At 38.3% G+C, this 16,135-nt stretch overlaps 1 protein-coding gene and 1 pseudogene across 4 annotated transcripts in view; both read left to right on the top strand.

Moving 5' to 3' along the window:
• LOC112586936 (protein FAM170A) overlaps positions 1-16,135 on the top strand; it is a 466,031-nt gene that overhangs the window by 395,461 nt on the left and 54,435 nt on the right. The gene's annotated exons all lie outside the window — the stretch shown is intronic.
• LOC102401942 lies at positions 7,404-9,891 on the top strand (annotated as a pseudogene).

A 16,135-nucleotide genomic window follows, 5' to 3' on the forward strand; every position in this document is an offset into this window, starting at 1 on the left:
GACACAAAAGCAAAAGCCATATATATGCTAGTTACAAGAGACTAATTTCAGCTCTAAAAACCCACAGTGAAAGTGAGGGAATGAAAAAAGTTATTCTATGCAAATGGAAATGGAAACAAAAAGAAAGTCAAAGTAGCAATACTTATATGAGCCAAAATAGACTTTAAAACAAAGACCGTAAAAACCAATGAAGAATGTAACATAATTATCAAGGGATAATTCCAAGAAGATATAATAACTGTGTGTGTATATGTGTATGTATGTATGTATATATATGTGTGTATGTGTGTGTGTATATATTTATACACACACGCACATACCACCAACATGCTATGCTATGCTAAGTCACTTCAGTCATGTCCGACTCTGTGCGACCCCATAGACGGCAGCCCACCAGGCTCCCCCGTCCCTGGGATTCTCCAGGCAAGAACACTGGAGTGTGTTGCCATTTCCTTCTCCAATGCATGAAAGTGAAAGTGAAGTCGCTCAGTCGTGTCCGACTCTTAGCGACCCCATGGATTGCAGCCTAGCAGGCTCCTCCGTCCATGGGATTTTCCAAGCAAGAGTACTGGATTGGGGTGCCATTGCCTTCTCTGACCACCAACATATGAGCACCTAAATAAATAAATCAAATGTTGTGTTGCCTAGTGATAAAAAATCTGCCTTCCAATGCAGGAGATGCAAGTTCAGTGCTGAAATTGGGAACATCTTCTCAAGTATGAAATGACACCTTACTCCGCAAATCTTGCCTAGAACAGAATTCTTCCAAGAACAGAGGAGCCTGGTGGACTACAGTCCATGGGGCCACAAAGAGCCAGATATGACTAAGCAACTGAGCACTATGGCAAACGTAAAGCAAAAACAGGCAGTATTCCATAATAGTAAGGGATTTAACACCACATGTACATCTATGGACAGATTATCCAGACAGAAAGCCAACACAGAAATACTGGTGTAAGTGATATATTAGGTCAAATAGATTTGAAAAGAACATTCCATCCACAACCAACAGAATTCATATTGACTTGCACTTGAAACATTCTCCAGGCAAGATTACATGAGACACTACAAAATAATTCTTGGTCAGTTTGAGAAGATTGAAATAATAACAAGCATCTTTTCAGACTACAATGCTATGACACTAGAAACCAAAAAGAAGAAAAAAAACTTCAAAAGATACAAGTATATGTGGAGGCTAAACAGTATTCTACTAAACAATGAATGGGTCCATGAAAAAAATACTTGAAGATAAATGAAAATGAAAACAGAGTGGCTCAAAATCTTTGAGAAGCAGCAAAAGTTCTAAAATGAGAATTTATAGTGATACAAGCCTACATCAGAAAACAAGAAAAATCTTAAACAAACAAACAAACAAACTCTAACCTTACATCTAAAGGAACTAGAAAAAGAAAGCAAAACAACAACAACAAAAAACCCAACACAAGTTAGTAGGAGGAAATGAATCATATAATTGAGAGCAAAAATAAATGAAGACTAAAAATACAATAGAAAAGATCAATGAAGCTAAAAGCTGTATTTTTTTGAAAAACAAAAACAAAAACAATATTGTTAAGCTTTTAGACATACTGATCAAGGAAAATGAGTGAGATGTACAAATCAGAAAATTACTAGAACTAATCAATGATTATAGTAAAGTTGCAGGATATAAAATCAACACACAGAAATCCCTTGCATTCCTATACACTAATAATGAGAAAACAGAGAAATTAAGGAAACAATTCCATTCACCATTGCAACGGAAAGAATAAAATACTTAGAAATATATCTACCTAAAGAAACTAAAGACCTATATATAGAAAACTATAAAACACTGGTGAAAGAAATTAAAGAAGACACTAATAGATGGAGAAATATACCACGTTCATGGATGGGAAGAATCAATATAGTAAAAATGAGTATACTACCCAAAGCAATTTATAGATTCAATGCAATCCCTATCAAGCTACCAACAGTATTCTTCTCAGAGCTAGAACAAATAATTTCACAATTTTTATGGAAATACAAAAAACCTCGAATAGCCAAAGCGATCTTGAGAAAGAAGAATGGAACTGAAGCAATCAACCTACCTGACTTCAGGCTCTACTGCAAAGCCACAGTTATCAAGACAGTATGATACTGGCACAAAGACAGAAATATAGATCAATGGAACAAAATAGAAAGCCCAGAGATAAATCCACGCACATATGGACACCTTATCTTTGACAAAGGAGGCAAGACTATACAATGGATTAAAGACAATCTCTTTAACAAGTGGTGCTGGGAAATCTGGTCAACCACTTGTAAAAGAATGAAACTAGAACACTTTCTAACACCATACACAAAAATAAACTCAAAATGGATTAAAGACCTAAACATAAGACCAGAAACTATAAAACTCCTAGAGGAGAACATAGGCAAAACAGTCTCCGACATACATCACAGCAGGATCCTCTATGACCCACCTCCCAGAATATTGGAAATAAAAGCAAACATAAACAAATGGGACCTAATTAAACTTAAAAGCTTCTGCACAACAAAGGAAACTATAAGCAAGGTGAAAAGACAGCCTTCAGAATGGGAGAAAATAATAGCAAATGAAACAACTGACAAACAACTAATCTCAAAAATATATAAGCAACTTCTACAGCTCAATTCCAGAAAAATAAACAAACCAATCAAAAAATGGGCCAAAGAACTAAATAGACATTTCTCCAAAGAAGACATACAGATGGCTAACAAACACATGAAAAGATGCTCAACATCACTCATTATCAGAGAAATACAAATCAAAACCAGTATGAGGTACCATTTCACTCCAGTCAGAATGGCTGCGATCCAAAAGTCTACAAGCAATAAATGCTGGAGAGGGTGTGGAGAAAAGGGAACCCTCTTGCACTGTTGGTGGGAATGCAAACTAGTACAGCCACTGTGGAGAACAGTGTGGAGATTCCTTAAAAAACTGGAAATAGAACTGCCTTATGATCCAGCAATCCCACTGCTGGGCATACATACTAAGGAAACCAGAATTGAAAGAGACACATGTACCTCAATGTTCATCACAGCACTGTTTATAATAGCCAGGACATGGAAGCAACCTAGATGTCCATCAACAGATGAATGGATAAGCAAGCTGTGGTACATATACACAATGGAGTATTACTCAGCCATTAAAAAGAATACATTTGAATCAGTTCTAATGAGGTGGATGAAACTGGAGCCTATTATACAGAGTGAAGTAAGCCAGAAAGAAAAACACCAATACAGTATACTAATGCATATATATAGAATTTAGAAAGATGGTAACAATAACCCTGTATACGAGACAGCAAAAGAGACACTGATGTATAGAACAGTCTTTTGGACTCTGTGGGAGAGGGAGAGCGTGGGATGATTTGGGAGAATGGCATTGAAATACGTATACTATCATATATGGAATGAGTCACCAGTCCAGGTTCGATGCACGATACTGGATGCTTGGGGCTGGTGCACTGGGACGACCCAGAGGGATGGAATGGGGAGGGAGGAGGGAGGAGGGTTCAGGATGGGGAACACATGTATACCTGTGGTGGATTCATTTCGATATTTGGCAAAACCAATACAATATTATAAAGTTTAAAAATAAAATAAAATTAAAAAAAAAGAATTGAAAAAAGAGAGGTTACAACTAACACTACAAAAGTACAAAGGATAATAGGGAATTGCTAAGAACAATTATATGCCAATGAAATGATCAACAGAAAAGAAATGGACACATTCCAAGAACTGCACAATATCACAAGACTGAATCAGGAATATGAACAGAACAATTACCGGCAATCACACTGAATTAGTGATTAAAAAAAAAATCCCAACTATCAAAAACTCCAAGACCAGGTAACTTCACAAGTGAATTCTACCAAACATTTATCAAAGAGTTAATGCCAATATTTCTCTAACTATTCCAAAAACTCTAGAGGAACAGATGCTTCATAACTCATTCTACAGGGTCAGCATTTATCTGATACTAAACCAAAGATATAAAAAATAAAGGAAGATGCAGGCCAGTATCACTGAGAAACATAGATGTAAAAATCTTCAAGAAAATATTAGCAAGCCAAATTCAAATATACTTTAAAAGGATCATACACCTTGATCAAATGGATTCATACCAGAAATGCAAGGATAGTTCCATGAGCAAAAATCAATCAGTGTAATACAAGACATTAATAAGTTGAAGAATAAAACAAATACAACCATCCCAATAAATATAAAATGTTTTTGTCAAAATTCAACATCCATTTGTGATTTAAAAAATAAAGTGAGTACAAAGAGAATATGCCTCAAGATTATATAGAACATTGCAATAAGCCCAGAGCTATCACCATACTCAAAAGTGAAAAGCTGAAAGCATTTCCTATAAAACCAGGATCTAGACACTGATGCCTATATTGCCACTTTTCTTTAGCAGGGTATTGGTAGTCCTAGCCAGAGCAGAAGTAGATGTTTTTCTGGAACTCTCTTGGTTTTTTGATGAAAAATGTTGGCTTAAAACTCAACATTTCGAAAATGAAGATCATGGCATCTGGTCCCATCACTTCATAGCAAATAGATGGGGAAACAATGGAAACAGTGAGAGACTTTATTTTCTTGGGCTCTAAAATCACTTCAGATGGTGACTGCAGGCATGAAATTAAGATACTTGCTCCTTGAAAGAAAAGCTATGACCAACCTAGACAGCATATTAAAAAGCAGAGGCATTACTTTGCCAGTAAAGGTCCCTCTAATCAAAGCTATGGTTTTTCCAGTAATCATGTATGGATGTGAGAGTTGGACTATAAAGAAAGCTGAGTGCTGAAGAATTGATGCTTTTGAACTGTGGTGTTGGAGAAGACTCTTGAGAGTCCCTTGGACTTCAAGGAGATCCAACCAGTCCATCCTAAAGAAAATCAGTCCTGAATATTCATGGGTAGGACTGATGTTGAAGCTAAAACTCCAATACTTTGGCCACCTGATGCAAAGAACTGACTCATTGGAAAAGAATCTGATGCTGGGAAAGACTGAAGGCAGGAGGAGAAGGGGACGACAGAGGATGAGATAGTTGGATGGCATCTCCAACTCAATGGACATGAGTTTGAGCAAGCTCCAAGAGTTGGTGATAGATGGGGAAGCCTGGCATGCTGCAATCCATGGGGTTGCAAAAAATCAGACATGACTGAGTGGCTGAACTGAACTGAGTTGAGTCTCAGTGGTCAGACAAGAAAAAGAAATAATCCAAATTGGAAAGGAGAAATATAAGTGTTACTGTTTGCAGGTGATATGATACTATAAAAAATCCTCTTAAACCCTACAAATGTCTAAGAACTCATCAGTGACTTCAGTACAATTACAGGATGCAAAATTAATATATAGAAATGCCATGTATTTATTGAATATATATTAAAGCAAAATATCAGAATGAGAAATTTTTAAAATATCATATATAATTACATCAAAAGAATTAAAATACCTTGGAATAAGTTTAATTAAAGTGATAAAAAATCTGTACTTGGAAAATTATAAGCCACTGATGAAAGTACTTGAAGATAACACATACATATGAAACAATACACTGTGCTCATGAATTAGAATAACTAATATTGGTAAAATTAGAATACTATCCAAGACAATCTAGAGATTCAATGCAGCCCTAATAAAAATAACAATGGTATTTTTCAGAGAACTAAAATAAATAATTTTAAAACTTATGTGGAAACAAAAAATATCCCAGAGACCAAAAAATTCTTGAGAAAGAACACTGGAAGAATCAGGCTCCCTGACTTCAGACTGTACTACAAAGCTATAGTAATAAAAGCAGTGTGGTACTGGTACAAAATCAGACATTTAATCAGTGGAACAGAAAGAGAGTCCAGAAATAAATCTATGTACTTATGGTCAATTAATCTACAATAAAAGAGGCAAGAATCCACAATGAAGAAAAGACAGTTTTTTCCAAAAACTGTGCTCAGAAAACTTGAAAGTTACACATAAAAGAATGACATTAGAACATTTTCTCATACTATATACAAAAATAAACTGACAATGAGTTAAAGTTCTAAATATAAGACCAGACACCATAAAACTCCCAGCAGAGAACACAGGGAGAAAACTCTTGGACATATATCATAGCCTTCTTTGTTTGGATCTGTCTCCTATAGCATAAGAAACAAAAGCAAAAATAAACAAATGTGACCTAATTTAACTTAAAAGCTTTTGCATAGCAAAATAAACCATCAACAAAATGAAAAGGCAATCTACTGAATGAAAATTAATTGTAAATGACATGACCAATAAGGAGTTAATCTATCATATTTAAGCAGCTCATACAAGTCAAACATGCAAACTCATGACCCAATTAAAAAATGATAGAACATATGAATAGACATTTTCCCAAAGAAGACATACAGATAACCAACAGGCACATGGAAAGATGCGTGATATCAGTAATCATCAGAGAAATGCAAATCAAAACCAAAATGAATTATCTTCTCCCCCTTCTCAAAATAACTATCATCAAAAACCAAAAATAACAAATGTTGGGGAGGATATGACAAAAAAGGAACACTTGTATGCTATTGATGGTAATGTAAATTGGTACAACCACTATAGCAAACCATATAGTTTCCTCAAAAGAACCAGAAAGATAAACTACCATGTGATTAACCAATTCCACTTCTGTGTATGTATCTGAATTAAAAAAAAAACTAATTCAAAACATGCATACCCCAATGTTCATAGGACCATTATTTATAATAGTCAAAATATGGAAGCACCCCAAGTGCAGACGAATGTATAAAGAAGATACACACACACACACACACATATATACAGTAGCATAGTACTCAGCCATACAAAAGAATGAAATCTTGCCATTCAACAATATGGATGGACTGACAGTATTATGCTAAGTGAAATGTCAGACAAAGCCAAATAGTGCGTGATTTTACTTGTATGTGGCATCTAAAACACAAAATAAATGAACAAGCATAACTAAACAGAAACAGAGTCATAGATACAGAGAACAAATAGGTGGTTGCCAGAGAGGAGGGGTGGTGGGGAGAGAAATAGGCAGATTAAGAAGCACGAAATTTCAGTTAATAGTCATAGGTATGAAATGTACAATATGGGGAATATGGTAAATATAGTTTCTTTGCATGTTGAGAAATTATAACTAGACTTATCATGGTGATCATTTTGTATAGTTAGAAATATCAGATTAATATGTGGTAACCAGGAGATAACTTAGTGTTGTAGGTCAATTATACTTCAGAAGAAAGAAAGAAAAACTTCAAAGGTGGCAGCAGCTATGGCTAGAAGAGCCGGGCTGGGGCCCATGGCGGAAGTGGAGGCTTGTATTGGAGGGTGGTGGGTAGAGAAGAGGGAGAAAGATGGTGACATTTGGAGCAAATGGGCCAGTTCGGCCACGGCTTCAGCCTCCAATCTGCTTAAGTTTAGTGAGAAGATCGCGCTGCAGAAGCAGTGTCAGGCCGAGGAGACGGTGGCCTTCGAGGAGGTGATAATGGACTTTGGCTCCATTCAGTTACAGGCCCAAAAACTGTGTCTGGCATACACAAGGAGCTCCCATTATAGTGGCTCTCTGCCCAACGTGAACCAGATTGGCTGTGGCCTGGCTGAGTTCCAGGGTCCCTTCCACTCCCCTCTGGATTCATCTTGGAGCACTAGGCACCACGGGCTGGTGGAACAGGTGCAGCGAGATCCCCGAAGGATGGTGTCCCCACTTCACCGCTACCCCCGCCACATTGACAGCTCTCCCTATTGTCCTATTTATCTCCTTCCCCTTCCCCGGAGTCCAGTTAGTGGAGGACACTGCCCTGGGGCAATTTCTCTGCAGAGAAGGGGCAGTTGTTTCGACTACCATCTGCACTTAAGCAAACAAGCTCTGACTCTGTCCTTCACACAAGAATGATGAACCCCAGCCCTCCAGACACTTATCCAGGCCCTGCACCCACTAGAGTTCTGCTGATCAGCCGTGGAGGTTTTCTGGATGGCTAGATGGACTCCAAAGTCCTGTCTATTGAGAAGAACTTGCTAGATGGTAAGCACTTGCTGAAACCATGGGATGCTAAGAAGCTGTCCTAATCCTCCTCCAGACTTTGGTCCTGTGAAGTCCCTGGAATTAACATCTCCCTGTCTCCTGACCAGCCTGTCCTCCTACCTGTCATGGACACAGGAGGCTCTCTACCTGACTTCACCCCACCACTGCCCACCCCATGGACCCAGAGGAGACAGCCTGTCTCAGCCTGAGTAGGGGGCAACAGTCCCTCCAGTTTGACCACACCATGACCCATATGGGCATCAGTGGGGGACCCAGAGGAGACAGCATGTCTCAGCCTGAGTGGGGGCAACAGTCCCTCTAGTTTGACCCACACCATGACCCATCTGGGCATCAGTGGGGGCCTGGGCTATGATGTGCCAGGACTTCATTCACTTAGCCACCCATCCTTGCAGTCCTCCCTAAGCAATCCCAAACTCCAAGCTTCCCTGAGCAGTCCTCAGCCCCAGCTCCAGGGCTCCCACAGTCACCCCTCATGACTGCTTGCCTCCTCCTTAGCCCACCATGCACTGCCCACCACCTCCCTGGGTCACCCCTCACTCAGTGCCCTGGCCCTCTCCTCCTCCTCTTCCTCCTCTTCTGCTTCATCTCTGGTTCTGCCCTCCCCGCCAACCCCCACCCCCACCCCTGCCTTACTCAGCTTCTGCCCCCAGGGCCTTCCCCCACCACGGCCATGTGCCCCTCAGTCCCCATAGTTTGTGCCAGAAGGTCCCAACAGCAACTGCCCAAACAGTTTTTGCCAACAATGTCACTCACCTTGTCTTCCATCACTCAGGGTGTCCCTCTGGATAGCAGTAAGCTGCCCACCAACCAGCAGCTGCCTCCATATCCATTACAGCCTCCCAGGTTTCATTCTGCCCACTCAGCCACCCACCCCAAAGCCTCTGCAGCAGCCAGGGCTGCCCTCTCAGGCCTGCTCAGTGCAGCCCTCAGGGTGTCAGCCCCTGGGCAGGCAGCTACAGCATGGGACACTCTACCCAGCCAGCCCCAGTGAGCGTGGGCAACTGTCTTACCACCAATCGATGAGTGACTTCAGCCTGGGGAACCTGGAGCAGTTCAGCATGGAGAACCCATCAACCAGCTGGTGCTGGATCCTCCTGGCTTTTCCAAAGAGCCTGAATTCTTAGGGGGTGAGAGGATAGTGAGTGACCTCCAGGACCCTCATGCCCTCAACCACCAGAATGTAACCCACTGTTCCCACTATGGCTCAGGGCCTAACATCATCCTCACAGGAGATGCCTCCCCAGGCTTCTACAAGGAGATTGCAGCGGCCCTGGACTGAGTGCTGGGCTTCGAGGTGTCAGCAGCTGGGCTGGGGCTGGGGCTGGGGCTGGAGGAGGAGCTGCACATGGAGCCACTGGGCCTGGAGGGGCTCAGCACGCTGAGCAACCCCTGCACCTTGCTGCCTGACCCGGCTGTGGAGGACTTGTTCTGCAGTGACCAGCTGCAGTGAGGCCGCCTCATTGTCATCCCTCTTCTCGGCCCTGTCCATCATCACTGTCCCTTTCCTCCATTCCCCCAATGTGGGGGGCTGGGGTAGCTCAAGCGAGGGCCTAAAGCACTTGTAATTTTGAACCATCTGTATGGAGGTCACAGCCTGTTGGAAAATGGGGGGTAGAGGGGAGCCTTGGAGGCAGGGCTTGTCCGGATGCCTAGGGGTGGGCAGAGTGCCAGCCCCTCCTCACCACTCTTCCCCTTACAATGAAGAAGAGAGCCAGAGTAGATATTATTTTTTATTAAATATATGTTAATGGAAAATCCTATTAAATAAAAAAAAAGAAAGAAAGAAAAAACTCATGGGAAAAGAGATTAGCTTTGAGGTTACCAGAAATGAGGATTAAGGAAAGGAGGAATTAGATGAAGATAATCAAAATATATATGAACTTCCATTTATAAGGTAATACCAGGATTGTAATGTACAACATGATAAATATAATTAACACTGATTTAAGTTATTTATGAAAATTGTTAAAAGAGTAAATCCTAAGAGTTCTCATCTCAAGAAAAAAACTTTTTTATATATTTTTTTACAATTTTGTGTCTATATGTGATAATGGATATGCACCAAACTTATTGTGCTAATCATTTCATGATGTATGTAAGTCAAATCATTATGCTGTTTACATTAAATTTATCCAGTTCTCTTTGTCAATTACATCTTGATAGAATTGGAAGAATAAAATAGTACACTTTTGTTAGAAGTTATTCTTAGCAAAACTAAGGTAGTAACTCATTATGGGTATACAGATAAAAATTATAAAATAAAATTGTTTTTATTACGGTTTAAAAATAAAGTAAAATAAAAATAAAATAGATTCCTAAGAAATCTTTAGTTTTAACACCAGGCCTTTAGTAATGATTTCTCTTTTAAAGGATGTATATTTGGAAATCATCTGTTAGAAACTACTCCTGTGGTGATTTAGATTATTAAAAACTTGTTCAACATTACTTTTTCCTGTTTTGCAAACTCTCAAAAAGAGACTTAACTGCAGGTGATTTGAGACAATTAAATGCTAAATATCTTTTTATCTCCATAGAAAGAGATGTTTTTAGCACTAAAGATAGTAAAACACAGCCATTGCCAGATAACAGATAAAACATTTTGCATCTGATTTCTCAGAGCACCTATTTTAAAGTGCATTTAAATGAAAACAGAAACATACTCATCAAAGTAGCACAATGCAAATTTTCAAGAGAATTTTAGAAATGCAGTTCTTTCATAAGATTGTAAAAGGCAAAAGAGAATTGTCATTTTGGATTAATATAGGAGAACAAAGAAAGGAAATTGACTAAAATGTCTTCCATCTTTAAAATTAAGCAGGATGTGAAAATATTTAAACAGAGTAAGTGCTGAAAGTAAATCAGCTATTTTTAATGTCCTCTGTTGTTCAGTCAGTCAGTTGTGTCCAATTCCTTGTGACCCCATGGACTGCAGCATGCCAAGCTTCTCTGTCCTTCACTATCTCCCAGAGCTTGCTGTAATTCATGTCCATTAGTTGGTGATGCCATACAACCATCTCATCCTCTGTCTTCCCTTTCTCCCCCTGCCTTCAATCTTTCCCAGCATCAGGGCCTTTTCCAATGAATTTGCTCTTCACAACAGGTGACCAAAGTATTGGAGCTTCAGCATCAGTCCTTCCAATGAACATTCAGGACTGATTCCCTTTAGGATGGACTGGTTGGATCTCCTTGCTGTCCAGGGGACTCTGGAGAGTCTTCTCCAACACCACAGGTCGAAAACATCAATTCTTTGAGGCTCAGCCTTCTTGACAGTCCAACTCTCATTTCCGTACATGACTACTGGAAGAACCATAGCTTTGACTAGATGAACCTTTGTCTGCAAAGTAATGTCTCTGTTTTTTAATATGCTCTCTAGGTTTATCAAAGCTTTTCTTCCAAGTAGCAAGTGTCCTTTGTTTGGATTTACCAGATTTTTAGTGTTAAACCAGACATTTTGATTTAATTTAGATTTATCATTTCTTATACCATCTTATGTGAAAATGCTCAACACAGAGTCACCTTTTCAACATATTTATCACGTGCTAACAATAATCCAGGATGTATATTAAGATTTTTATCACATAATCTTCAACTCTATAGATTGCTATCATTCTATGATGAAAAAGTTGGAGCATAGAAAATTCAGCGTTCTTGCCCAGTCTCCAATAGGTACTAACTGACAGATTTGGAGTTTCAACTAAGAGCTTTCTCCAAAGCCCATGCTCTTTACTCTGTTTATATTCATAAAACTGACTCAGGTCATGTCATTGCAGGAACTAACCTCGCTTTTCTGCTTCCTTTCAAGCCACCCATTCAGTATAGAAATGTGGCAGAATTATAAACAGAAGATTGAGAGAAGGGTTGTGGATATTAGCCCTATCTAATATGTTCCTTGCCGACCCAGTCCTCTGTCTCTGTTCTACCTTCCACCAGTTGTCCTAGGAAAAAATCATTTGGAACAATTGAGTCTTCAGTGAAAAAACTCAGCCTTCTTGGCACTTTCTGTTTTTCTTGTACTCAGCCTCACACCTCTCTACAGACAGCTTTGCTTCAGTAGAGAGACTTGTTAAAGATTGGATGTTACAGTAGAGTGTGAAGTTTGTTATTTAAGCTTCCTCTTGAGAGCTGGCATCAAGCAGGTGCTATTCTAGTCAATGTTGTTGACCTCTACAAAATCTGCTGTTTGGGAGTGATAAAAAGTTAAGGATTATTAAAAATCTCAGAGCTGATTTATTGAGTCAAAATTTCCACTGCTATATTAACCTAATAAGGAATGGCTCTAAGTAACACTGTGTTATTCAGGTCAGCATCCAAAACAGAATACAGTTTCTCCTAGGTCAAGGAAAGACAAATTTCATTTCACTTTATGTTAACTAAGTATAGAAATTCCACAGCTACTAGTCATATGGCCAAGAAGATTGCCTAACTGTCTGAGGCTTTCTTAATGTTTCCTCTTTATAAATCATAACCAGTAGCACTCATTTATGAGAAGAAATGATGTGTCTAAATGAATTTCAAAGCTGTTGTTAGAAGGGTATTATGAGATACATTGTTTCTTCACTTAATATAAGTTAACTAATTAAAGCCAGAGAAAAGCTAACCATATTTTTGACCATGAATTCATTCATCTTTACTCATTTATGGGTTAATACATATCTTTGTGTAATATATTCCTATTGTTACAATAAAATGTCTATTGCTGCTAATACTAGAAATATAGCAATTAACAAGGTAGATCATAAATATAGCCTTTACAGGAGTTAAATTTTGGTTTACATATTAAAGAGGACTTCTTTTCCTATTAAAAATTTAATAGGAAGCAATTTATCATTGACTTAGATCAATTCAATATGTAATTGTAGCTGTCCATATAAAAGAATTTATGCCATGACCTGAGTTACCTTTAAATGTTACAGGGCATATGTGAAAAATAAATAAATACCTTGACTGACCTGTGATAATGTCTTCAGGACAGAGTACCTCATTAGGCAGTCATAAGTTATATAATTATATTCATATACATTTCACTGTAATTGGATAGTGTACCAAATTAAATAGATCAGTAATGTTGTTGAATATATTTCAGTACTTTCAGAACAGGAAAGTACAGAAAGACATTCTGGTTGTTTTTTGGCCTATTAATGTTATACATAATTATAATCTAATTAGTTATCACATAAATTCCACCTGGTATTTTACAACAGGACAATCACATGAAAGTGTTTATCAAGACTATTACTTTTCTTTAAAAACCAGAAACTTTCAAAGATGTGACAATTTATTATTAAACATAAATATTTTAAAAAGAAAAGATACTCAGAGAAAGAAATGCCAAACTATTTATCCAAAGTTTTCAAGTTATTTTCCCTAGATTTATATTATTTAAAGAAAGTCTTAGTTACTCAGTTGTGTCCAGGTCTTTGCAACCCCATGGACTGTAGCCTGCCAGGCTCCTCTGTCCAAGGAATTTTCCAGGCAAGAATATTGGATTAGATTGCCATTCCCTTCTCTAGGGGATCTTCCTAACCCAGGGATCAAACCCAGGTCTCCTGCAATGCAGGCGAATTCTTTACTGTCTGAGCCACCAGGGAAGCCCTCTTGAACATTTAGCATAACTTTAGTGTTTTTATATAAGTAATAAAAAATCAAACTGAAATTATATATATATATCGGAGAAGGCGATGGGACCCCACCCCAGTACTCTTGCCTGGAAAATCCCATGAACGGAAGAGCCTGGTAGGCTGCAGTCCATGGGGTCGCTAAGAGTCGGACATGACTGAGTGACTTCAGTTTCACTCTTTACTTTCATGCATTGGAGAAGGCAATGGCAACCCACTCCAGTGTTATACACATATTTACTTGAAAGAGGATTCTGGGCACTCACTACCATGCTGAACTGGCTGTACAGTGATGTATACATTGAATTTCCTGACCTAGAAAACTTACAAGTTGAACCACCAACCATTCACTGTACTAAATGACTAAATGCAGTAACAGTCAAGCCCAGATGTTATATTAATTTTCAAAACAGGAAGAACAAATTGACCAAAGAAGAGAGATAAGAGTCATTATACAGACGTAGTATCAAAATGTAGATAGTGCTGGGGCAGGTGGTAAGACAGAACAGGTGACAAAGTCTAGAGCAGTTGAACTTGACCAGTGCTTGAAAGCTCTCAAATCCAAACTGATCCATAGAGCATAGTGTAATATAATTGGAAATATAATTGGGTCAGTCCCCATTCCACTCTCACCTCCACCACTAGATGTTTGCTGCCAATATTCTACTGTTCTTTGGCGTGAAGTATTGCATTTTTTAAATGTTTTCATAGTATTTTCATTCATTTTTTAATTGTGTTACAGAGTTAAGACTTTTTTCCAATAATATCTCATATAACACATATTCTCTGAAAAATTTTTTGACACATTTGACAGTGTCTGCCTACACAACTTGACTGCAAATAATAAAGCAATGTGGCACCTTCTTTGTTTCAATATCTGTGGATACTTCTCCACTATCGTCAAGTATAGATGTTGCTTTGTAGAAGGGTAAAGCCAGATTTGCCCTGGTCCTGGTGGTGCTAGAGAAGATATGAGAGTTCCTTGGACTGCAAGGAGATCAAACCAGTCAATCCTAAAGAAATCAACCCTGAATTTTCATTGGAAGGACTGATGCTAAAACTGAAGCTCCAGTACTCTTTGGCCACCTGATACAAAAAGCCAAGTCATTGGAAAAGACCCTGATGCTGGGAAAGATTAAAGGCAAAAGGAGAAGGGGATGGCAGAGGATGAGATGGTTAGAGAGGCACAGCATCATCAACTCAATGGACATGAATTTGAGCAAACTCTGGGAGACAATGGAGGACAGAGGAACCTGGAGTGCTACTGTCCACGGGGTTGCAGAGTCAGTTATGACTTAGTGACTGAACAACAAAGCCAGTTGTAAAATATTTACCACTTGAAAATGACTCGTTTTTTCTATTAAAATACTTGAAGAATTTTGTTTTATTCTTTACAATTAAAAAAAATGTAGTGAGGTTATACATTTCTGGAAGTTGTCTTATATTACGTTTTTTCCTGAAAATATATAAATACCCTGTTCATTTGTAATTTCAGTTTTTCCTTTATCCTAGGGATATTTTACTGTATCCTATCTTGAATAATTCTGGTTCATTTGTTCATCTCATTATTGTGTTATATCAGTTGGTCTTTTTTTTTTAATCTATTGTCTTCTAATTATATACTTATCTCTTGCTTTACACTTAAAATCATTATGCCAGTTTTTCAATTTGAAACTTTATTCTGGCTTTTCTGGTTATGATTTATTTATCCTGTTTGACCTTTTAGAGACATTTTATTTTCTTCTGCTCTTAATTCTCCATTTTTATTCCTTTTCATTGACTCATCAGCTTGTCTTAAGAGTTCTTATTTTACTGAATCTAGTTGCTTAAATTCTATAGTATAAAAGATTCTCATGTAGTTGTTCTTCTGTTCCTTGGACTATGTTAAATTTCAAACAAAGTTTCTTTATTCATTCTGCTTTGTTTTACTCATATATCTACATTTTTCCCTATTGTTCTTGTTTAATTTGAGATTTATATTTGTACCTTAGTATATTTTGCTATAGGTGAATTTACTCTAGCAGTCTGTTTCTCCCTTGGTTTCTTGGTAGCTAAAGAACTCCCTCTTCCTCATCTACTTTGGAAAGAAAAGTCAACATTCTAATCTCTGGAATCTCTGAATATGTTATCTTAAGTATCAAAATGTGGAAAGAGCTTTTGCAGATGGGATTAAGTTAAGAATTTTAAAATGAGAAGATTATCATGAATTACCTTTTGGGGTTGGTATAATAACAAGGATCCTTCCCTATGAGAGGGGAGTGGGAGAGTAATAGAGTGGAGATGTTAACAGTGGATGCAGAATGTAGAGTTATATATTTTGAAGTTGAAGGAAGGAGACAATAGCTAAGGAATGCAGGCCACCTCTAAAGCCTGGAAAATGGAAAGGGAACACATTCTCCCCTAAAGCCTCCAGATAAAATGAATCCTG

The sequence above is a fragment of the Bubalus bubalis genome, chromosome 9, assembly GCF_019923935.1.
Source record: "Bubalus bubalis isolate 160015118507 breed Murrah chromosome 9, NDDB_SH_1, whole genome shotgun sequence".
Classification (NCBI taxonomy): domain Eukaryota; kingdom Metazoa; phylum Chordata; class Mammalia; order Artiodactyla; family Bovidae; genus Bubalus; species Bubalus bubalis.